Consider the following 25,839-nt stretch of genomic DNA (forward strand, 5'->3'; position numbering starts at 1 on the left):
TCCCCTCAATATCTGATCACTCCATATCAGAGCACCTCCCTCACTCTCTGACATCTTCCCAGTAACATAGAGCCACTTTGGCCTGTTCTCAGGAAGAATCTTATTAGAAAATGTTGCATGGTTTCCCCTCACTCTGAATGTCTCTGCTTCACAGTTTATACCCACATACCCTCATAGTGATCCTTGAGTATAAGTTTTCATGAACCGTGCTGTGTTTGAAATTGAGCCAAGTTCTGTACTGTGGCCTTTCTTCTATTATCAGTTTTTAATTAATTCTGCTTTATTTTGTTTTAATTACTGCCTTGCTCTGATTTTTCATTAATTACTTCATAAAGGAAAATACAGATATTTTTATGGGAGATGTCTTAGTCAGTTTAGGCTGCTGTAACAAAGTACCAGAAACTGGGCAACTATGACTCTAAGGAATTTATACCTCACATTTCTTGGTGCTAGAAGCTTGAGATGTGGGTGCAGCGTGGCCTACTCTGATGGGGGTTATCTTCTGGCTTGGAGGCAGCTTACTCTTGTTTTATCATCACAAGGCTCAAAGAAAGTGACCAAATACCATGGCTTCTTTTTATAAAGTCCACTAATCCTCTTCACATGGCTCACACATTCATGACCTAATGTCCCAAACACTCCATCTCCTAAGGTGGAGCTTGGGGCGTGGGGTTCAGTTTGTACATTTTGGAGTGGTACAGAAACCATCTGGCAGCAGTTTCTCTTTGTGAAGCGTTGGAGAGGGATATTTCTCCTGACCCAGTTTTAGACTTACTTCCCAAACTACATAACTACGTTCTTTGCCTCTTTTTCTAATAGATACCTCTCCTCTCAGGTCTTAGATCTCAGATAAAAAAGCATATTAACTCTTAAGTTATCTGGTGTTATTATAAAAAAGGAAGAACAGTCTCTTCTGTTCTTACTAAAACAAAGCTTGCACGACTAGTGGCATTTTCATCAATGCTTGATAGAATTACTAGTGTTCTCTACGAAATACATTTCTGAGTTACAGGCAATACAATTTTTATATTTAGAATCTTCCCACCTGCATTTATTTACTGTTCCTATTTAAAGAAAACAAAATTTAGAATGCAGAACCACATGGCACAGAGGCCATGCCATACAGAGAACAGCTGAGTAATTAGTCAGGAACAATAGCCCCTTTCACGTGGACCAGCTTTTTAGATTTGATAAAGGAATGAGACTTCAATGAGAGGCCAATATAGAAACAAACCAACCGTTAAGAACTAATATATGCATATGATCCTTAACAGGTTACAGAGGTAATAATCAGAATCAAGGGAATTTCTGCTTTAAATTACTTCTCATCGAGATTCCAAATTAGGTTAGAGATTACCAGTAATTTCTTTAGAATACAAGTGAGTTTTATTTTTTTTTCTCCTAGCCCATATGTCCTACACCAATATCTCACACTAGTTCCTTGTCAAAGGAACTAGTCAAAAGGTCAAAGGGCACTTGGAATATGCTGTTGAATATTGATGAAGTGGCTTTATTTCCTCTGGTGTGATTATCACGGACTGGAAATTTCACTCAAGGAGGATAAAGTTGCAGGTTCACTGTCTTCAGAGCCAATGGGGCCTATGGGAGTTAAGACTTAATTTTATTTTGAGAAATAGGGAAATGAAGTTAGTTGTTCATCCAAAGTCCCCTAGGTAATCTTGTGAGCTCACATCCTAGTGAGACTATTGGAAATGTCTTTTTTAAGAACATCAAGGCAGAAGAAACCTAAGAGAAACTGTTTTCAGGAGGGAAGGCCTGTTTCAGCTCAAGGCTAGGAAGAATTCAGCCCATCATAAAGTTGGCTCCATCGTGCCTGGGCCACGTGGGAAAGCTGACTGTTATGGCAGAAGGCATGGTGGCCCAGAGATGTTTACCCCGTAGCAACTAAGAGGCAAGAGAAAGGCAGGAAAGGACAGGAGCAAGAGTTCTTCAAAGAGCTGTACCCCAAACTACTCATTGTGAAAGTTTCCAGCACTGCCCTCCAAAGCATTCGCAGTCAGAGCCTGTGGAAACATCTCATATTCAAATCCTAACTAGCACTTCCCTGTGTGTCTTTCATGAATGCTTAAAAAGGGTCTTTCATTTACCTCCCAGTTGTCTTTCTTCCCTCCCCTCGGCCTAAGGCGGATGCAGTTAATATTCAGTCCTTCACATTGTGTGGCACAATGCCAACAGCACAATAAAAATTCATGTTGGCTCTTTATCCAATATAGCAAGATTATCTTATTTTTTTTTCCTAAAAATATAGGTGAACTATATCATTAAGTACCAAGACTCCAAAGAAAACTACTTTTCTGAGATATTTCAATATATATTCAGTCAAAGTTGTTGAGATAACAAAAGAACATAATTTTGTTTCCAGAAGAGCATGGAATGGTTTGCTGACACTTCTCAGCTTAAATTCATTCTCCACAGAACTTCCAGCTGTGGTTTCCAATTGTGCATCTGTTGTGTCAGGTCCACTGTTCCAGTGGACAGACGGAATCCTGGCCCCAGAGCGTCATAAGCACATAGCCATGGAATCAGCTGTAGCACTCCACAGAGGAGTTTCAAAGCGCGGTGCAAACACTGGTTCCAGGGAAAGGAAGGACAGATCAGTATAAAGCTGGAACAATGACTGCAGTTAGGGTCTATTTGCTTTTGTCACATTTTAGTAAAAGGATGTGGAATAGTGACATTAGTATCCCCTGTAGTATGCTCACTGTGAAATCTCAAATAATGCACAGTGCATATTGGTTGGAAACTTTTGTGAATCATCGTTTTATTTCTACAGTGTTGGAACTCTTCATTTTGTACAAATGTCAGAATTTCTTGCCTGTGAAATAATAGTGGAAATAAAAGCAAAGCAAAGTATAAATAAAGTTGAAATAGAGCCATGACCTTGAAGTTATATCTGTTTGTAGAGCTTTGGTGCATTATATTTAAACATATTCACATAAGTCCATATTTCAACTTTTAATTAGCTCATGTTGGTATCTCCTCTGTTGATAATTAGTTTTTCTTGACAGTGTTGATCTTTAATTGGACTTCATACATAATGTTGTACAGGTAAAATATGTCCTGTTTGAGTATTAATGTTTATTCCTAACTGCTGATGCTTTGAGTACACCCAGATTATTTCAGGTGTAATGTGGAGAAGAGATAATTTATTTTTCTCATGTAATTGCCTATTTTTATATCCTTTCTTTCCTAGATCTGGAGATAAAGGCTTACACAATGTCCTTCCTAAGGTATTTACAGCCAAGGGGGCTAAAACAGATGTGATAACTGAAAAAGGTGACAAAATATCAGACCTTGACTATAGATGTATTCTCCTTTCCAAGACTGAACTTTGTCTTGATCCTGGATTTCTATTGAAACCAATGACATACTGAAATTGCCCAATAAACATTTGCAGTATCATATATTCACTAGCATCATTCATGTCCTATGGGAAACGTCTTTCACTTTATCTATAGTCATATATTACTCCAGAAGCATACATAGAATATTTAAAATATTTAAAAAAGTAAAAAAAGAGGCTAAGGTCTTTAATTTCTGGAAAATCAGACATTAAGTATACATTGGTGAAAGAAAAGACGTTGCTACCGTTTGGGACCATGATCTGTAAGAGAAATTAAGCACAAACTATTACAAATATTAAAAAATTTTGAAAGTAATCTGGTGTTGTATTAGTCTGTTTACAGTCTTTAAGAGCAACTGTGTCTTCATGTCTCTGGAGTTTGGACATCTAAGATGAAGGTGTCTGGAAGCTTCCCCTTTTCCTGAGGTTTCTATCTTGCTGAGTCCTCATAGGGCCTTTTCTCTGCATACATCACTCTAAAGATATAATCATATTAGACCAGGGTCTACCCTATCAGTCCTACTGTGATTTATTCATCTCTATTAGGGCCCCATCTCCAAATGGACTCACATCCTGAGGTAAGGGTTAGAGTTTAACATAAGCTATTGTGTTCACAGTTCAGTAAACATGAGATGGGCAACACAGAAATCATCACGACCTCTCTCTTTATTCCACCTCCCTTCCAGTTCTACTGTTCTTAGTTCTGTGACGAACCCAATTGTTTGTGGGTACAAATGTTGACAATCCTTGAGCGGTATGTAGTGAGAAGAGCAATGCCGAATGGATAGATTTCAGTTTCAAGCTGTGGTCAATTTTAATAAGAATTGACTTCACATTTCAGTTCCAACATGCTGTACTTTTATTGGAGGTTATCATAGAAGAGCCTTAACCCTTCTTATTTCCCCCAATGTTCTATAGTCCTAACTATGTAGTTATGATTACATTTGCATTGAAGGCAAGGGCTGCCTAAAATCCTTGAGAATCTTGTCTAATTATTCCTTAAAAGACTGTGAACCTGGACTGGAGATGGATCCAACCTTCCTGTTTCTGAAAGGCATAATTTTGGCTTAATTGTATAACCACTTGTTTATCTATATATATATTATTCTGATTAGGACCTGAGTCTGGTATTCTGGCAGAGTTATTCTTTCATTGAATTTGAGTTATTAATGTATTTGAAATTGTCATTCTATAGTAATCAAATTTACTTTGCTTAATGTGGAATCCAGAAGTTACTCATTTATATAGATTAAGTAATTTTACAGAATGGGTTTATATATAATGACTATAAGTATTAATAAAATATATTATCTCAGTTCCATTGGCTGTTTCCATTATTAGGATAATTTACCTACATTTCTAATCCAACATCAATTGGAAGATTTTGCAGTTCACAAATAATTCAAATAATTGCATAATATAAGTTTATTTGAATATTCTCTCAAGAAACAATATGCTAAAAATACGAGGAAATGTGCTGTGCCTTTGTTTATAAAACAATTGAAATGTATTTTATACATTCTTTAAACATCTGAATACTCATCACAAATGACAGGGTTCTTATGCTATATAAATTGAATGTAGTTTCTTTATGATTACAATTGTAATTTGACAAAATGCTTTATGCATATTTACCTTTGTAAAGTTTAAAAAAATCTACACATTGCTCAAGCATTCATTTTCAAATTAATTTATTCTAGAACAAGCAATTATCAGTAATGACAATTATGTAAATGACATCCAACCAAAATAATTTCATGAGTTTTATCTTCTCATGGAACTAATAAAAATTTAATAGCTAAAATAAGCTGAGATAAATGAATAGAAAGTCTATTTTAAGGTGCTGTAGTAATTAGCTATAATCAATTGAAATTGCCATGTTTTTCTCAAGTTGAATGGTATTGTATCACAGATAAATGACTTCAAAGCTTAATTTTGAGCAAATTACAAATGGCAGGTTTTTAAACTTTTGTTCAATTCAGTGCCTCAAAATTTTACAAAAGGACAAAATGAAAATTATGTTTTTCTTACAGCGAGAGGGTGTCACTTTTATTTTGGTTTGTCATTAAAACATTCCCTTTACTGAAACAATCATTCTTTTCATCTAAAATGAAATCAAGGTGTTCATGTGAACCACAAGAGACCGAATGTGGTCTTTTCAGAATTTTATGTACTACAATTAGACATTTTTTTACCTAACTGGGAAATAAGTTGACCAGTACTTTTTTTTTTTTTCATTTTTAAAGGTTTTCTTTTAAGCTTTTAAAATATGTGCATTACAGGAAACAAAAGACAAGGATCCAAGAATTAAGTCACCCAGGCACAAGCAGCTCAGCTAGGTGCGTACGTCTAGGTCCTGTAAGCGTGCATACACTTAGGTAACTGAGTTTATACGGGAAGTACCATGCTGCCTGTACCATGCTTGCTGTATCATGCTTCCTGAATATTCATCAACTAAAACCCCCCACAACATGGATGTTTTGAAGAAAAATTTCTTCTTCTAAGCCAGGAGTGGTGTCACCAAAGCGTTTTTAAATGGCCTAAACAAGAATATGTAGAGAAAAGTGTTACCTGAGAATTATATTTGAATCCATCTATCCCCAATTCTTTAAAAAGTGGCCAGGGATATGACCGCATTAGACCTGCTCCTGATGACTTAGTTATTAGGAATTTTTAGTTTATAGTTGAATACCAAAACATTCAAAGCATGGGCCTGTGAGCAAACATATATATATATATATATATGTATATATATATATTGTATCTTATATATGATACATATTATATTATTTGACAAAGCATTCCATATAATTTAACATGTCAGATAAACCTAATGTTGGTTTAATAGCTCTCTTGTCTAATGTGGAAAGAATTTATTGAGCCATAAAAAACATAGTCTTTTAATTACTTCTCTGATAATTTCATACATACATAAAATATATATTGATCATATGCATATTCTATTCCTCCCCCAACAGTTCTTAGACCCATCTTCATACTTTCTCAACTTCATGTCTTCTCTTGGTTTCTTTCTGTTTTTTTTGTTTGTTTGTTTGTTTTTGTTTTTTGTGTATTTTTCGTTTTTGTTTGTTTGAGACACATAGACCATGCTGACCTTTAATTCAAAGAGATTCCCCTGTTCTCTGCCTCCAGAGTTCCTAGATTTTTTTTCTTATAGCCCATTGAGTCCAAGTCTTAGGCATGGGCCATCCACTGGAGGCTATCTGACACACTAGAGACCACACACTTATTCCCATTCTGAAAGGCAAAGAGGATGGACATCAGAAGAAGAAGAAAACAGGAAACAACCTAGGAACCTGCCACAGAGGGCCTCTGAAAGGCTCTGCCCTGCAGATTATCAAATCAGATGCTGAGACTTATGGCCAACTGTTGGGCAGAGTACATGGAATCTTATGTAAGAAGTGGGAAATAGTAAGATCTGGAAAGGACAGGAAACCCCACAAGGAGAGCAACAGAACCAGAAATTTGAACACAGGGGTCTTCCCAGAGACTCATACTCCAACCAAGTACCAGGCATGGAGATAACCTAGAACCCTTGCACAGATGTAGTCCATGGCAGTTTAGTGTCCAAGTGGGTTACATAGTAATGGGAAGAGGGACTGCTTCTGATATAATCTGATTGGCCTGCTCTTTGATCACCTCCGCCTGAGTGGGGAGCAGAGTTACCAGGCCACAGAAGATAACAATGCAGCCACTCCTGATGAGATCTGATAGACTAAGATCAGAAGGAAGGAGAGGAGGACCTCCCCTATCAGTGGACTTGGGGATGGGCATGCATGAAGAAAGGGGAGGGAGGGTAGGTCCGGCAGGGGAGAAGGGAGGGGCTTATGGGGGATGCAAAGTGAATAAAGTGTAGTTAATAAAATAAAATTAAAAAATAAAAATTAACAAATAAATAAATAAATAAATAAGAGCATGTTTTCATTCCCCAGAAGCTAAGGAATGTCAATAGCTCCTCTACTAGGGATAGGGGCTCATGAGTTAACCCTACTGGTGCTTGAATCTTGACTGGCTTCATCTTGTGTGAGCAACCACAGGTGTTGTGATTTCATGAATGCAGAAGTCCCATTTAGAAAACATCATTTCTCTGTATTCATCCACTGTCTCTGACTCTACAATCTCGCTGACCCTTCTTCGCCAGAGGTCCAGAGACTTGGAGGAAGGAGTGAGACACTGATGTTTTATTTGTGGTTGAGGGAGCGCCACATACACTTCTTCTATGTACCTCGACAGGTTGTATGTTTCTGCATTAACTGCTGTCCATTTCACAAAGGAAGTTCTCTGCTGAGGTTTGAAAGCTGCGCTAATTTATGGGTAGAGAGATACAAATTTAGGGAGCAGCTTGATACTTTGTATATTTAACAAATTATTAATGTTATCTTTGCTCCTGGAGCCAATGAGCTTCCAAGTCATGGGTTCTTCACCAGATTTATAGTAGTAGGTGAGAAATACTCTGGAACACAAAGTTAGTTAAAGGTCAAAAAGACTTAATTTAAAATTTGATTTGGGTACTTTTTAAAAAAACGCATTTAAATCATTTAATCAAGTAGGATCATAGGTCCCTGTGAAACAATATTCCCTTAACAAGAGTTATAATTAAACTTCTTTAAAGGCAAATAGGGAACCAGCATCATTATAGGAAAATATTTAGCACTTGCAACAGAGAGGTCTATGTTAAGCAATCAAAGACGTTATAACACAGAAGACAGCATGAAGCACAGGAAGATGATTTGGGAAGGTGAAAATGTCTTTGTTTTGAGAAAGATCACTCTGGGATAAGAAAATCATTTTAACAAAGACTGATGTTGCAGCAAGACTTTATCATTTTATAGATACATCTAGCATCTAGTTTTCTACTAATATTCATTTTTTTAAGTTTAAGAGGGATTGTAGTATAATTATGTTATTTCATCCTTCCTAACCCTCTCATATACCCTCCTTGGTCCCTTTCAAATTCATGGTCTCTTTTCTCAGACATTGTTGTTACATGTGTGTCTCTGTGTGTCCGTAGGGGTGTGTGTGTGTGTTTACATGTATATTCTTAAGTAAATGAATACAACCTGCTCAGTCTGTGTAATATTACTTGTTTGTGTGTCTTCAGGGCTGACTATCTGGCACTGGATAAGCAGTTTGTGTGTTCTTCCCTGGGAAAGACTATTTCTATTGCTCTCAGAAATCCTTAGTTGCCTGTAGTTCTTTGTGTAGGGCTGAGATGTGTAGGAGTCTTTCCCTAGTATACATTAGCATGTCTATTATTGTCCTGGGTCAGCTCATGTTTAAGAAGTCATTTTGATGAAACATTATGAGTGTAGCAAATGATTTTTTTATACTAATGCTATTTTAAGACTCTTACCTTTTCTGATGTATATAGAAAAAGATTAATATTTAGACTTAGGTTTTTCACAGTAAGTTATTTTTCTGTAAATTATTTACTTGTAAGAAGCTTTAAAGTATAATAATGACTTCAACTCATTTTGGAAATAAAAAAGGAAATATTTGTAAAAAGTATAATACTTTGATACAGGTCAGTGGTAGAGCTCTTACTTATCATGCATAAATCTTAGGCTCTGTCTCAAATGGAACCAAAATATTATTAACAGATATATGCTATATATTTATGTAGCAGTATGTTTATTTAAAAACATTGAAAAGAGTTTGATACTTGTGGTCATCCTTTTTCCTCTGGCTAAATAAACATATTGATTGGAGTTCCTTGTCATCCTGTATTTGTACTTAATTAAGAAAATGGGATAAAGCCGACAATGTTTTTCTTTTTTTTTTCGTAGTACATGGTTAGAACCAACATTTTTGGTTATTAAGTCAAATAAGACAAAAGCAGTTAGAGTTTCAATTAAGGCTATGTGAAGGTAATAACAAATTTATCACATGAGCTTGAGAATGTCTAATGTTAATATTTCTCAAGAACAGATTTTGGAATGCCAACAAATGTGGGAAGACAGGAATGCCTAGGACCTTTCTCAGCATCTAGAGAATAGGGCCAACGGTGTTGCCATGTTTGAGATGTGTTTCTTGAGAAAAATAGTATTGTTTTACTTTATATAACCATCAACATGCCAGCTTGTGTGTCAGGCTTTCTTGCTGAACTATGAACTTGTAACTCAATTACCAAAGGCCCTGTAGCAGTAAAAATGAACCCTGGACTGATGCTTGATTCCATGTGCTCAGCTGTATTGAGTCCCTTGATCTCCTTCTTCAGCATTAAGAGGCAATTTGGCAAACTTCTCGCAGAAAGCTTATTCTCATGAAGAAGAGCTGCGTCCTTACTCATAAGAAAGCCTCTTCCCCGACACATTTATATCAAAGCAAAATACAGATTGCCTCTCATACTTAACAGTGTGCACTTCAGACTTATATACATCTAAAAAGAAATCTATTTCACAGATCTAGTGCACCAAGACATCTCTAACGTTAGGAATAATTTAAAATTTCCAGAAAATTTAATTCAATAAATAAACACTACAGTTTATATAGTCTACAGTTTATATGGTGCATGATGTATTTCTTAAAGTAAAAACAGTTGGGATTAGCTTAAGCACACTATTCAATGGGCACCAGTTAGCTATAGACCAATGTACAAAATACTGGTGGCAAACACACAGCATTTGCAGTAATAGTAGGACATTTACCTATTAAAAGAAAACGCAACAGTAGGGCAAAGATACGTTGACACAGTTTTTTTTTTTTTATAGCTAAATGTCTTTTCTCTATGTTATCATCACATTTTGTCTTAATCATTCAGAGGAAATCAAAGTATCTTAATTTGCATCTTGATTATGAGGAAAGTGAAAACAAAAGGTGTAGGTTGTCACAGGTCTTGCAGTGGGTGTGTTTATACGCCTCAGCTGTTCCCAAATGGGACTCCAGAAGGCACATCTTTGATGAAATTCAAAGCAGAAACTTTTCACCCACATTTGGGCAAACTGAGAAAACAGGTGTTATTGTTGAGTAGCAGTGTATCAAATACCAATCCCAGGCAAAAATTCCATCATTTGAAGCCCTTGCTTCCCACAGCAGTGCTTACATGTCAAATCTATCCTGAATACTACTACAGCAGTATTATATCTTACATTGGACCAAACAAATGAACACCAATGCTGTCTAAGTATTTAAAACAAGGGTACAAGCATGACAGTTTGAGTTTATACCCTTTAGTTATTAATACACAAAAATCGTGTATCACTTTTCTGTCATACACACACACACATAATGCATGGATTTGGTACTGGTAGTTACTGCTTATGTTGATTTGATGGGAAGAATCTTAAATAACCCAATTAAATATTTACATGTTTCTTTTACATATCATAATGAATTTTCTTATTTTTTTTGTCAATAGTATGCAACTATGCAGGAATGAAAGAAATACTTCTTACTGGCTGTAGCCTCAGTTGAAACTTCACATTTTTCAGTGGCAAGGCAAATAGAACTTATTAACTATTTCCACAAGGTATGTATATATGGCAGAGGTTTATATGCTTTTCTGATTATGTTCCACAGTCAATTTTTTAATTGCCCTTGAGTCTTAGTATGTTGCTATTTGTTTTTATTTAGATGCACAATTTTCTACATTATAGAATGTAGAAACACAGCATAAAGAAGACCGATAAAACATAAGAATTAACGGAGGCCTTCAAATTTTTCTTATCCCTGGATGGATTGTCAGGAGCACAATGAAGATGGAACTTTCTTCCTTGTCTGCTCATTGATCTAGAGACCATTCAGCTGCACTGGAAAAACTGTTGTGATTACAGAGAGCTGAAGCACACCACCTTGGAATATCAAAACCATTTTTGTAAATTTTTGTAACAATCTTTCTAGGTTGTGAAGCTCATTGGCCTGGTCTTGAAAATGAATACACTAACATCTTGCCAATCTTCTGGATGCCTCCTGTCTACTAAGTTTTATGCAAGAATCTCCACAGGGCCTTTTGAGGAAAGCTTATTTGGTTCCTCCTTAAATGGATCTCAGGGCTTAATAGTGCTGCAGGGTCTGCTGTGGCTTCTCTTCCTTATTGTGTTATTGCCTGATAACACAAACTCCTTATTATTTCTGTAGCAGTGATTCTTTGCTGCCATTAACAGGGGAAGCTATGACGAACAGTTTGGAATTGTCATAAGTAACATTAGCAAAGAAAAGTAAGAAAGACGTGACAGTGAATTAAAAAACAGGATTTCACTTTAAAAATAAGAAAGAAATGGCATTGAATAAGAAACAAATTATCTTTCACTTTCAACAGTAGATGGAAGCCAACAAACAAATGGTAAAATGCAGGGGGTATAATGATATCCAATATCAGATTATACTACACAGCCATGATAACAAAAACAGCATGGTACTAGCACAGAAGCAGAGGTGCTTATCAATAGAATAGACAGGGAGATCCAGGAATAAAATTGCACAGCTATAGTCACCTGATTTTTAACAATGATTATTAAAAAAAAATTGGCTAAAAGACAACCTCTCAACAAAACTACAGCAAAAACTAGATGTCTGCAGGTAGAATAATGAAACTAGACTGCCGTCTCTCAACATATATACAAATCAATTCAAAATGGATCAAAGACCGTAATGTAAGACTTGAAACTCTCTAGAGAAAAACACATAGGTAAAGTCACTGTAATTTGTAGGAGCAGGTTAAGGACTTTCAGAATAGTACTTTAATAAAACAGAAAATAATACCAAAGAACTGACAGATGATGCACAAACTTCTAAGCTTCTTCAGAGCAAAGGAAATAACTGAATAAAGATAAAATTCACAAAATTTGAGAAAGCTGTTGATAGATGGCTACATGTCTGACAGAAGACTGCCACTTAGAATAAATGAAGAGAGCTACCATTTCCTGTTCCCTAATCAGTGTAATTTCTAATTGCAGCCTAACTACTTATATGCACTAATGAATGTAGCTCTCACTCCTTATCAAATAAAGTTCTTTCCCCTCAGCAGGTGGAGACCATCACAAAAAGCACAACTAATCAAAATTTAGAGAACAATTGACAATAGGGGGCCCAACCTATACAGAAGGCCCAGAGAGTATTATGGAAGAGAGACTGGGAAGATGGTAAGAGCCAGAGGACCAGGATGTCTTATGTGGACAGTGTCTTCCATAATGGCAGGGAAGTTACTCCCATGACATCTCAGTAATATCATTTTTTCAGGAGTGAGATGGAATCTCAATGTCACTTTTATATATTTCAATTTATTCTTTTGAGAATTTCCTATATGAGTACTATTTTTATATCGTTCTCCCTCTCTCACATCCCTCTAAGCTCTGGTATGGCCCCCTCATCCTCATTCCCAAACTCATAGCCTCTTATTCTTTTATTATTAACTGGGTTTCAAAGTGATTCCTCACGAAATTGAGTGTTCATTTGTAGAGCCATGCTGAGCTTGAGGAGTGTAAAACGCGGGCTGCCATCTGTCCTTGCTCTGAAGAGCTGATTAATGATGCTTAGCTGTTGGTTTTCATAGTAATTCTTTGGAAGATTGTCACAAGTGAATAATGTTGGGCTCCCACAGGAAGCTTTTCGTTCTCTTTGCCTGAGATCCAAAATAGAATGTAGCCTGAGAGGGCCACCCTGGTGAATGGGGTATCTTCACACTATAATCCAGGAAGTCCAAGGGCATCAATCTGAGATAGCTTAGACGGGTGTGTGTAGAGAGAAGCGAGTAGCTACAATTTTGGAAGCCTTGAGTTTGCAACTCTGAGTCTGGAATTTTCATTGATTTTGGGCAGAAGCCCCATGGGGCATTCCACCACCGGAGATCTCAAGCCCTGCTGCTGTTACTCTGCCCACGTGTCTGTGCTCCTGTTTTTCATTCTACTTAGAGACACCCCTTTCTCTTTCTGGTGTTTAGTGATAGCGATTGCATAAAGTCTAATCTGTGGTTGTGTGAGGTGCTATTCATTGCACATATCAGCTTTAGTGCTAGGATTTTACCCAGTTAGGATTCTAGATCCTGTAATCAACGTTCCCACCTTTCTCCGGAATGTTGAAGCATCCGGTTGCTAGCAAATCCAATTAAAAATGGTATCCGTGGGTACGCAATAGCAAAATAGTCAATGAACAGGAAACTGGTAAATTCTATGAAAAAAATTCCTTAGGTTACAATTCACTTAGGAAGAATTTATTCATGGATGCACATAAAATGAGGAAAGAAATCGGTGCCATTTAGGACCAGACAGATGTAACAAAATGGCTGTGGAAGTTAGTAGAGAGCAAGAAGGTCTGATTGGAATGACTTCCTGGAAAAAGAGGCATTTGAACTAAGCCCTTAAACCAGTGGTTCTCAATCCGTGGGTCACGTGAGAAAACGCATCAGAAAATGTTACAGATTTACATTTTGATTCATAACAGTAGCAAAATTACAGCTTTGAGGTAGCAATGAAAAATAATTTTATGGTTGGCCTTACCACAACCTGAGGAACTATATTAAAGGGTCACAGCATTGGGAAGGTTGAGAACCACCATTTTAAAGGTAAAGATCTGCTTCCTCCACCTCCTTATTTATGGAAAATAGATTTTTTTCTCATTCAATATATCCTGATTATATTCCCCCTACCTTCACTTCTCCCATTCCTCCTCATATCTCATTCCCTTCAGATCCAATCCTTTTCTGTCTCTTTTTAGAAAAGAACAGGATTCCAAGAGACAACAAAACATGAAAAAAATAACCTATAATAAGTTGAAGTAAAAACTATCATACAGAAGTTGGATGTGGCAACCTAACAGGAGGGAAAGAGCCTCAAAAGCAGGCTCAAGAGTCAGAGACCCACTTGTTCTCACAGTCAGGATTCCCATAATACCAAGCTTATAACTATAAGATATATGCAGAGTACTTAGTATAGACCCATGGAGAGCCTGTGCTTGGTGGTTCAGTCTCTGTGAACTCATATACACCTTGCTTAGCTCCTTCAGAGGGTCTTGATATCCTGGAGACCTCTATCCTCTTTGATTCTTACAATCTTTCTTCTTCCTCAGGATTCCCTGAGCTCTGAAAGTAAGGATTTGATGGAGACATCCAATTTAGACTCTCTTTCTCTGCCTAATATCTGTCTGTGGATCTCTGCATCTTTTCCCATATGCTAAAAAAAAAAAAAAAAAAGGAAGGAAGGAAGATTGACAAATGAAGAGAAGAGAAAAACAATGTTTTTAAATATGTGTAGAAGCTGGTGAAGAGGAATTTCAGGCAGAAAGAAAATGAAAAGACAAAGAACCTTACAGAAATGAGACGTATCGGAATAAGCAGTAATTTACTTCTATCAGTGGCATACAGGTGATATGAAAGAAAGCAACAGCAATACACATAAAATTCAGGCTGAGGTTTTCACAATCCATACATATCTTCAAAGGCCCTTGTGAAAATGGATGTTTCTGGAAGACCCTTGAGGGATTTTGAGGAGAAATAGGCATTAAGGTTGCTTGTTTAGAATTAGTTTGGAAACAGATTATAGTGGGACTGCTAGAGACAGAGTGGAGAAGTTAATAGCAGTGAAGAGGGTGGTGGAGGACCAGGTTCCACCAAGTAGGGAACCTAGAAAATGGAGAAAGATGTCGAATAGAGGGAGAATGTGATCACTCATGAGTATAGACAAACAGACGATAATGGGATGTCAGCATGTGCGCCTGCGTTCTCAGCGGTAGTCTGGCACCATTTGCAGATAATGACTGCAGAGATGCTTGTACAGTTCTGAAACACCTCTTCTATTACAAGGTAAAACAGCTTGCTAAATGACATAGCCATGGGACGTCTGCTTGGAAGAAGGTAGTCATGCCAGTAGGCTGCAGGTGCAACACTGAGTATTTCAGAGCATCTGCCAATGCCTGTGACCTTACTTATGTGGAGCCAGGTCTTCCTGAGACCATCACCCAGGTCAGCAGTACTGGCTCAGGTCCAGGATACACAGCACGTGAATCCTGTACCTGCTGCTTGCTGGCTGTGAGACAGCACACAGACACTCAGCTTCTATGGGCTTGTCTTGTTCTTTGTAAGATGATGGTAATGACAAGGCCCAAAGCACACAGGTTATGTGATAATCAGATGTGAATATAGGTAACACACAGTGACTGGTGTTACCACAATTGTGTTGCGTTTGTGACAGTTACTCTTATATGGTAATTTGAATAATTCTGAAGAACCTGCTAGCTGGTGGGTTGTCTGTAATGATGTGTTATCAGAGAGAAGAAAGTTCACTTGTATCAGTGGGGTGCATCACCCAACCTCATGGAAGCCTGGATAAATCGAAACCTAAAGGAAAAGTGAATTTTTCTTCTCTCTTTCCTTTCTTGTCTTGGGGGAGCCCTCTCTTCCTGCCCCTAGAAGTTGGCTTTCCTTATACTCAGACTTCATACTCACATTGGGTTGTTTTTCTGGATTCCCTGTCTCTATAGCATACAAATCATGGGACTTCTCAGCCTCTATAATCACGGGGCCAATTCAGTAAGTCTTATTTAATGCTCTAAATAATTCCTATTGATTATATTCCTCTAGAGAATACCAAATAATCCTCAAGGGTTTGTATCCTTCCTTGATGAACTGACATCAGTAATCAACACTCATATTTCAGAACATAAAACTGAGTGATGAGAACTTCCATTTCCTGATTCAATTTAGTCTTTCAACTTCACCATCCTCTTTATCAAGTGATTCATATTGGAATCCAAGAATAACCACATTCCCTCTCTTCTCAGTATAGTTCACGGCTGGTTTTTCTCTATTCTACACTCTGATACTGATTCAATTTCTAGTTATCTGGAAACTTCTGTTGCTGAGTTTGGTTCATATAAAAAAAAACATTCATTTCCTTTGCCAGTGATATCAGAAGTATAATCTTATGTGTTTGGATTTTGGTGTCAAACTCAGAGATTAATTACTCCTTTCAGTTTCCTTCAGCACAAACAAGGTTTGAGAAGGTCAGAAGAGGACACAAGGATCAAAGCTTTTCTGAACATTACCTCTTCTCTTCCTGAACCAAAACTTACAGTCTATTAGAATTCCATTGAGTTTTCCTTCTGATCTTCTATCTTGAGTCTACTTATTTGTCAAAGTTTGACACATATGGATTTCAGGAAAGTATGGTCTTGTGTCCATACTCTTAGACACCTCAGTCATCCTTAATAATTCCTCATGAATTATTTCCATTCCCTAGTAATACGCCCAGTTCCATCATCATATTTGGTATACCTGAGTGTAAAATGACCACGTCTCCTACCAGCAGATTTGCTTCTAAGCTTTATATTTTGGTTAGTATCTCTGTCTAGCACATTCACATAGAGAGCCAAGCTCTAAGACATGTTCTCACATAACATGTAATACTAAAACAGCCTGTTTGCTTAACAATAAACATTTACTTCTCTTAGATATAGAAGACAGGAAGCCCAAGACCAAGGTTCTGGGGATCTAGTGTTAGGTTATGCCTTACCTCTTGAACTGTGGGTTAGTACCTTTTTAAGGTGTCCTTGTTAGATGTACACAAAGAGAAGAAATGCAAACTCTAGTATTTTATCCTATAAGGGTCCTAATCTCATCATTTCATTGCATTGTGAGATTTGTGTGTGTGTGTGTGTGTGTGTGTGTGCGTGCGTGTGTGCGTTGCTTAATTATCTTCCAAATGTGCCATTTTCAAATACCATTAATTTTGGATTTAGCTCATGACACCGGCCTCACCAAGGCTTTCCAATTTAGTCTTTTGTTTATTCTCATCCACTTCCTTTGTTTCCTTTTAAGGCTCTTACAATTCCTAGAGAATCCCCCAAATAGCCTGGTTATCATGCTTCATTCTGTACATTTTCAGTCTCCATCACATGATCTTGTCAAGGTAACTGAAGAGGCCAATATGTAGTGACTCTAAACTACTGTGCCCACCATTCATTTAGTGGTAAAGCTTGGATGTTATCATCCCCATAGAAACTGAAAAAAATATTCCAAATTAGATGCATGGAACCTTCAAATCCACTGAGCCAGTAGTTCTGTGCCACAGGATAGGAGGATAGAATTACAGGAAAACAATTTAAACTTTGTCCTGGCTAGTTTTATGTCAACTTGACACAAGCTATAGTCATCTGAAAGGAGGAAACCTTATTTGAGAACTGCTTTCCTAAGATGCAGCTGTGGGACATTTCCTTAATTAAGTGATTGATGGGAGAGGGCCCAGTCCATTGTGGGTAGTGCTATTCCTGGGCTGGTGGTTGAAAATATTGTTTTTATTTCCTTACATGAGAGAATGAGATGAGAGCTGTTTCTGTTGCAGGATATTTGATCACATTTGGAATGCCAAGATTGTGTTATTTACTGGAAAAACATGCTTCTAATTGTGATGTGGCTCAGCCCTAACACACATCTTTAATCAAAGAGCTTTCTGCTTTAATATTGTAAACAGGATTAAATAAAGTAAACCACAGGCCAAGAGGTGGAGCAAACAAATAGTTGACAGGACAAGAACATAGGGTTTTTAAAAAAACAAACAAATGGGCTGGAGAGATGGCTCAGCAGAGATGGCTCAGCGGTTAAGAGCACTGGCTGCTCTTCCAGAGGTTACAAGTTCAATTCCCAGCAACCACATGGTGGCTCACAACCATCTATAATGAGGTCTGGTGCCCTCTTCTGGCATGCAAGTAGAACACTGTATATGTAATAAATAAAAAAATTTAAAAAAAGAAAAAACAAACAAACAAAACAAAACATTGTATGGTTTTGGCATCTTTGTCAAAAATTAGGTGTCCATAAGTGTGTGGGTTTATTTCTGTTTCTTCTATTTGATTCCATTGATCCACCAGTCTGTTTCTATGCCAGTACCATGCAGTTTTTATTACTGTTGTTCTGTAGTACAGCTTGAAGTGAGGGATGGAGATACCTCCAGAAGATCTTTTATTGTAGAGGATTGTTTTAGCAATTCTGGGTTTCTTGTTATTCCATATGAAGTTGAGAATTTTTCTTTCACGGTCTGTAAAGAATTGTGTTGGTAATTTGATGGGAATTGCATTGAATATGTTGGTTGCTTTTGGTAAGATGGCCATTTTTTCTATGTTAATCCTACCAAGCCATGAGCATGGGAGATCTTTCCATCTTCTGATAGCTTATTTCTTTCTTCAAAGACTGGAAGTCTTTGACTTCCAGCAAGTCTTTGACTTGCTTGGTTAGAGTCACACCAAGCTACTTTATGTCCTTTGTGGCTATTGTGAAGGGTGTTGTTTCTCTAATTTTTTCTCAGTCCATTTGTCTTCTGTATACAGGAGGGCTACTGACTTTTTTGAGTTAATTTTGCATCCAGCCACTTTGCTGAAGGTGTTTATCAGCTGTAGGAGTTTCCTGGTAGAATTTGGGGGGGTCACTCTTGTATACTATCATATCATCTGCAAATAGTGATACTTTGACTTCTTCCATTAGAAACTGAATCTCCAAATGGGCTTTGTAATAAGGGGAGCAGGTACTATCTCTGACATGAACTTAGTGGCTGGCTCTTTGATCACCTCCCCCTGAGGGGGGAGCAGCCTGACCAGGCCACAGAGCATGACTATGAAAGACAGTCCTGATGAGACCTGAGAGGCTAGGCTCAGATGGAAGGGGAGGAGATCGGAGTCCTCCCCTATCAATGGACTGGGGAAGGGCATGGGAGGAGATGAGGAAGGGAGGGAAGGATTGGGAGGGGATGAGGGTAGGGCTATAGCTGGGATTCAAAGTGAATAAACTGTAATAAATAAAAAAATACATTAAAAAACAGAGAGTAAGAAGGAAGTTGGGAGGACTGATAGAGAGATGAACAGGAAGTAGAAGGGAGCAAGAATTAGTGTGAGGGATTTTTGAGATCATCTGGGAGAAGGACCCATTCCTTCAGAGCTGTCTGCTGAGGAAGGTCAGCTAGGTGCTTTCTCTGCCTCTCTGAGCTATTAGGCTTTCACCCCAGCATCTGGCTCCTGAGTCTTTATTAGTAAAATTGAATTATTGAGATTTTGTTGAAACAACGTGTTCCCAAGCCTTTCTACCTCTTTTTGAACTCTTGCTGCCTGGTTCAGCTATGATGTTCTGACCCAAACTCCTTTCTAAGCTGGCTGATTTAAACTGGCTTCTCTTGGATTCTGACTGAATTGCTCTGCCTATCCTCAAACTAATTCTGACAATATTTTTTAATCTTCTGCATCCTTCTTATCCTCTGGCCTGTTTTGTTGTCTTCACCTGTTTCTAGCTTCTTCTCTCTGCATCCTGTCTCCGTAAAACTGTCCCAGTTTAAAAGAAAACCTCAGTAAAAACTCTCCTGTCTCTCCCTGGGCTGCTCTTAAGTAGCCTCTTTCCTCCTGTTTTCATGAGAATTGGGTGTATCCTATCTCTGACTCAATATGTCAATCTTTCTTTGATTCATCACTTGTCTGCCCCTCAATTAGATATCACTTTCAAACCAGGCTGCTTCCTTCTATAAACTAACTTTCCCTTCCTTGTTTGGGATTAAAGATGTGTACCAAAGGCATGTATTTATTCCAGCCAAATCATATTATAGTCCAGAGTGTTTCTGCGCTCCAGTCATGCCATGTGCACCTAGGTCTTTGGATGCCATCTCTTGCCAAAGCAGCCATATTGCTGAATTAAAATTCCTCTACAGGTGGTCCTAGGTTTTATAAGCAAGCAGGCTGTGCAAGTCACTAGGCTGCACTCCTCCATGGCCTCTGAGTCAGCTCCTGCTTCTAGGTTTCTGCCCTATGTGAATTCCTATCTGAGTAACTTCTGGCAAACTACACTGTGGAAGTAGGAGCCAAATAAGCCCTTTCCTCCTCAGCTTCTTCTGTCAGTTTTCATCACAGTGATACAAACCCTAAGATAGATTCCATTTTTTTTTTCAGAGAGATGCATACACTGAGTAATCTTACAAATAGGGGAGAGTATCACTAGGGGTCTACTTGGGTATCTCTTTGTTGGGTGGTGTCTGGGCTGTGTTATCAACCAGCAGCAAGGTTTTACAAACCTCATATTCCCCAGTGATTCGGAAATGGGAGACAGGACTGGTGCAGCCTTCCACAAAGGCAATTTTTGTGTAGAACTATTTACTGATCCCGCAGCCCATTCCTGGCAGGGCAGAGACTTCTGATGAGCAAGGATGTCATCTCCTTTGTACTAGAGTGCTGATTCGAGTTCTGTGAAAGGGCTCAGTGAGGTCTGAGATTCAAAGACAAGAGAGAAAATTTCTCCTGTGTACTTATTGCCCTCTCTGCTAGTGGGGCTAGTAGAAAAGGGATTTAGAGGCTAGAAGTGATGCAGGGGGGCATGCCATGAGTAGACTCAAGCTGCCCCACCAAATACAGGTGCACGTAAAATATTTCAAAGCTGGAATCCCCTTTTTTCACAAACAAGAATATATTTTTTGTCTTAGTCAGTATTCTATCACTATGAGGAGACACTATGCCCAAAGAAACTCTTATAATGGAAAAATATTTAATTGAGGGCTTTCTTACAGTTTCAGAGGTTTAGTCCATGGTCATCATGGCAGGGAGCATACTGGCACTCAGGCAGATGTGGTGCTAGAGGAGGAGCCGAGAATTCTGTATCTGGATCTGAGAACAGCAGGAAGGGCGTGCCACTGGGCGTGGCTTGGACTTCAGTAACTTCAAATCCCACCCCTAGTAACACACTGCTTCCAGCAAGGCCACATCTACTCTACCAAGGCCACACCTTCTAATCCCTCTCAAGTAGTGCCACTCCTTGAAAACCAAGCATTCACATTTATGAGTCTATGAAGTGTTACACTTAACTCTATTAGGAGACAGTAATACTGTAAAAGCTGACATTTGGAATTATTACTATAATAAATGTTATAATTTATTATAATTAAATAATATAAATAATTAAATAATTATAAATAATTATAATTATTATAATTATAATAATGTTATAATTAAATGTTTGTTTAATATTAACAATAGAGACTAGACTTTTGTTACATAGATTAAAAGAGGCTTTATTTTTATTTTTTTTTCTGAATCATAGAACTTCATTCCTCTACAACTTCCTCTGGTGACCCTTGGGTTACTGGTTCATACCAGACCATTAAATAGTCCTCAGTTTTCCAGTTTTGATTCTGTTGTTTGAATAATGCATCATCTGATTACATTTTATGGTATCGTAGTCTGTTTTATGTATCGAAACCCAAATACCTGATGATGAGCAACTTGTGAAGAAGAGGAGGCTTATTTCATTTTATGGTTCTAGAAGCTGGAAAATACATAAAAATACAATGTATGCTGTTTTGACAAATAGATACGTACTTGTTCTTATTTCTTAAATACTACAATTATTATATATTATTTTTGTCATATCAGGAGTAAATACTCTACAAATGCCCAAAAATCTGCTTAAGGAAATACAAGTAAAATGTCTTCATATAGGGTCATTGGCCATCTGTGGATTCTGTATCCACAAGAGACTGAGGGTCTGAGTAGGAGACCTATGGGAAGTCATAGGTCTCTAAGAAGTGACTGAGAAGTCATCCTATTGGGATACTGAGGAATGAGTGTCTATCTTTCATCAAATAGGAATAAACAAAAATTATATCACTGAAGTTTTCTCTCTAAGATCACAATAATTGGTAGAACTTGTCATCTCCAGGAAACTACCAAGGCTCACTATTCTAAAATTAGGGTAAAAGTAACCATCAAACAGATATTACACATTCTTTGCCAAGTGCTGCTCTGTGTTCATAGGTCTATTTAGTCTTTGAGAATGTGATCTGTGTCTTGCTTTTGTTTCCTTTGTGCCACCATCAGGTCAGACCCAGCAAAGATGCTGAGTAAATGCCTATCATTGCTAAATCTGCCTGCCAAGGCAGATGTATGCTGGGCTCTGTCCTGCCAGTCTTACACTCAGTTTTCTCTGATTCTAAGGGAACTGCTATGGTTACCTTGGATATTCCTTCTTAGCTACAACTAAGTAGTAGAGCAGGACACACCAGAATTAATCATCTAGGCCTAACTGCTCTACTCATTCTCATTGTTAGGTACACTCCTCTCCGCTTTTCACATATTGTTTCGTTCTTTTATGGTTATTTTCCAAAATATGAAAACATGTGCCCACGTACAAATGGCATACATGTAAACACACACGCATGAATTAGTGTGCAAGTGTACACCATGAACTCATGCATGTGTCGGCGCTACTGAAAACAGACAAAGATTGGCTAATGACCTCACAGCATAATTCCACTTTTAATTTTCACATCTTTCTGACACAAAGAAGCACCAGGATAAAGCAGCTTTGGTAATTGTGGACTATTACCCATGTTGGATAGGAAGGACATGATACCACCTACGTGAGTCCTTTGAAATGTATTAATTGCAGAGTCATTACCAGGCCCCAGCACAGTGCCTGAAAACTTTGCTGTTGAAAGCACAAATTCCAATGCAGCCTCATCAGATGCTCCCCTAGAAACAACTAATTCACCACATGACTACCGCACCTGTCGGGAGTCTGGTCAATGGGAAGAGCTTTGGGGTAACTCGGTTCCACTCAAAGAATGTCCACATTGTTTACTTGCCTGCAAGTGTAATTGTGACTGCAGAGATCAGCAAATCAATGATGAAAGCGATCGTCGCTTCAGGCCTTTATAATGCTCTCCACGTATTTTCTGCTTGCTACATTTATAAGAACGTAAAAAATAAGCTAACAGGAAAAAATGAGTAAAGGAAGACTGAAGGATGGTTTTAGTGGGCTCATTTTCTTTTTCAAAGTTTAACTTTAAATCAGTGCAAATGTTAATTACTTCATATGAACTGATTTTCACAACCAGAACCCATCCAACCAGCCTCAATGCCAGGGACTTAACTCTACCCTCTGTCTTCTTTCAGTCATTACCCCTTATATCCCATTCCATATAGTTATTTCCTCACCCATGAAGTTATTTTGAAGCTAGAATTCTTATGGAATGACAAATGAGGACAAAGTAATAATTCAAACATGAACATTCAATCCATTTGGGCTCAAAAATCTTCTGTAAAGCAAAATGTCCCAGGTAATTGTGAGTTGGTTTGGCTTTGACAGTATAGGAGGGACATGGTTAAAAAAAGAGAAATCTAGATCAAGGAGTATTGAATGACTTTACAGATATCTTGTTTTTAAATACAAGGTCTGGGTTTTGGAAAGCCATTTCATTAAAATATATGTTACTCTTTTGATTGGTTATCAGCACTTAAAACAAAAAGTCTGCTGTAATCTGTTCATGACAACCTTTTCACACACCATTTTGATTAGGGTTATATTTTATTTCGCATCAGAGATCTTCATTAGCTTTTAATGCTAATGATCAAGATACAGGCAGCGGCATGTTAGACACTCTCTGCCACTCCTCTACATCTGCAACCAAATGAACTGTCTGTAAATATGGTTGGTAGAAAAGCAATGGGAACCAACACTGTCTGTCTTGTAGAGACAGATAGTATCCGCCCATCATGGAGCCTGTGAACCACATCTCGGGCCTTAAGTGTAAAATGGAGGGAGGCAGGTGGGGACTTCACACAGGAGAGGACAGGCCAGAGGTAGAGTAGGGGAGCACATCTTAGGGTCTGAGCTTGAGATTTTTGACAAACACTGATAAGATTTCAGAATGGGAAGATTAAAAAAAAAAAAAGTAAAATTCCTCATCTTTTCTTACCATACTACTCATTGCTGTAACAGACATTTGACAAAAGTGACTTATGGGAGGAAGGGGTTAATCTGGTTTACAGTTCAGAAGTTACAGACTGTCATTGTGAAGAAAGCATGGCCACAGGAGTGGTTCAACCTGTGGGGTCAAACAGAAAAAAGACTGCTAGTGTTTAGCTGCCTTTCTCCTTTCCCCTTCTGTGTGAGTTTAGGATCTAAGCCTGTTGGGTAGGATGGTAACATCTACATTCAGAGTGAGCCTTGCTTTCTCAGTTACATCTCTCTGGAAATACCTTCACACGTAAACCCAAAGCTGTGTCTCATTAACATCCCAGACATTTAGAATTAGAGTTAAGTCAACAATTGAAATTAATGATTGCACAGGCTATAAGAAGTTCCTAAGGAGCAGGAGTATAGGAACCATTAACGATTAGCTAATAAAGGGATACAACGAGAGCAACAGAACTGAAAAATCTGAACACAGGGGTCTTTTCTGAGACTGATACTCTGACCAAGTACCATGCATGGAGATAACCTAGAACCCCTGCACAGATGTAGCCCATGGCAGCTCAGTGTCCAAGTGGGTTCCATAGTAATGCGAACAGGGACTGCCTCTGACATGAACTGACATGAACATGGCCTGCTCTTTGATCACCTTCCCCTGAGGGGGGAGCAGCCTTACCAGGCCACAGAGGAAGACAGTGCAGCCACTCCTGATGAGACCTAATTGACTAGAATCAGAAGGAAGGAAAAGAAGACCTCCTTTATCAGTGGACTTGGGGAGGGGCATGCGTGGAGAAGGGGAAGGAAGGAAAGGATTGGGAGGGGAGTAGGGAGGGAGCTACAGGAGGGATACAAAGTGAATAAAGTATAATTAATAAAAAATAAATGGATATTAGCATAAAAGGGTATTAAGTAATCTCACATGGGTGATGTATTTCACGTGTTCATATCCCTTTCACATTTACTGATGATACATCCCATTGTTCCTTTTCATTTAGAGAATATTCTTGACACTTGAAAAAACCTACTTCACAACAATATAATTACATAATTGGGTGGCAAAATGTAGATCCATTTTGGTAATAGAATGTTCATCTGAAGCATTTATGGCTGTCATCCTAACATAGCTCATTTACGCACTCTCTAAAAGCAGTGTCGATTAGTGCAGTTCATAAAATCACAGTACACAGCCCATTGAACCCACTCTAGTACAGAAGAAGCCTATCTGCAGAGGATGTAGCAGAGGAGCCCCTGTTGTCTGATGACTCTTTGCATTCTGGGTCTCAGCATCTGTCCAATAAACATGTCAAGCCTTTCCCCTTCACTCTAGCTGGCATTTTATACCCCACAATGAAGAAACAAAATCAACGAGGCAAAGCAGAAGCAGCTTGGTGCAGGGGGACCAATAGCAGCAGGCACTGACAATCCCTCCATCAATAATGTGGCAATTTGTTTTCAAATGGCTTTGGTAATGATCACGCAGAAGCCTTTGAATGTACGTAGCTTTCTGCACAGTAGTCCAAATTCAAGTGGAGGGTGGCAGGTGGTGTGAGCAGCCAGATGCTAGTACGTTTTGTCTCAAAAGTATCTAATGTGGGGGTTTGCATCTGACTGTGGTGTGCCCTTTATGGAGAGTGTGGACACAGAGCTCCTTGAAGCATGAAGGTAAAAGTATAGGGCACATCAGGGGTTCATGCTTACGAGCCCCAAATTTCATATCTAAAAATATGACCTTATCTGTTAAAGTGAGTCTATAAGTCACAGATGCTCCCCTGTGTGTGTAGTCCTAAAAATAAAATTTTATACGAAAGCA

The sequence above is a fragment of the Meriones unguiculatus genome, chromosome 6 (assembly GCF_030254825.1).
Source record: "Meriones unguiculatus strain TT.TT164.6M chromosome 6, Bangor_MerUng_6.1, whole genome shotgun sequence".
Classification (NCBI taxonomy): domain Eukaryota; kingdom Metazoa; phylum Chordata; class Mammalia; order Rodentia; family Muridae; genus Meriones; species Meriones unguiculatus.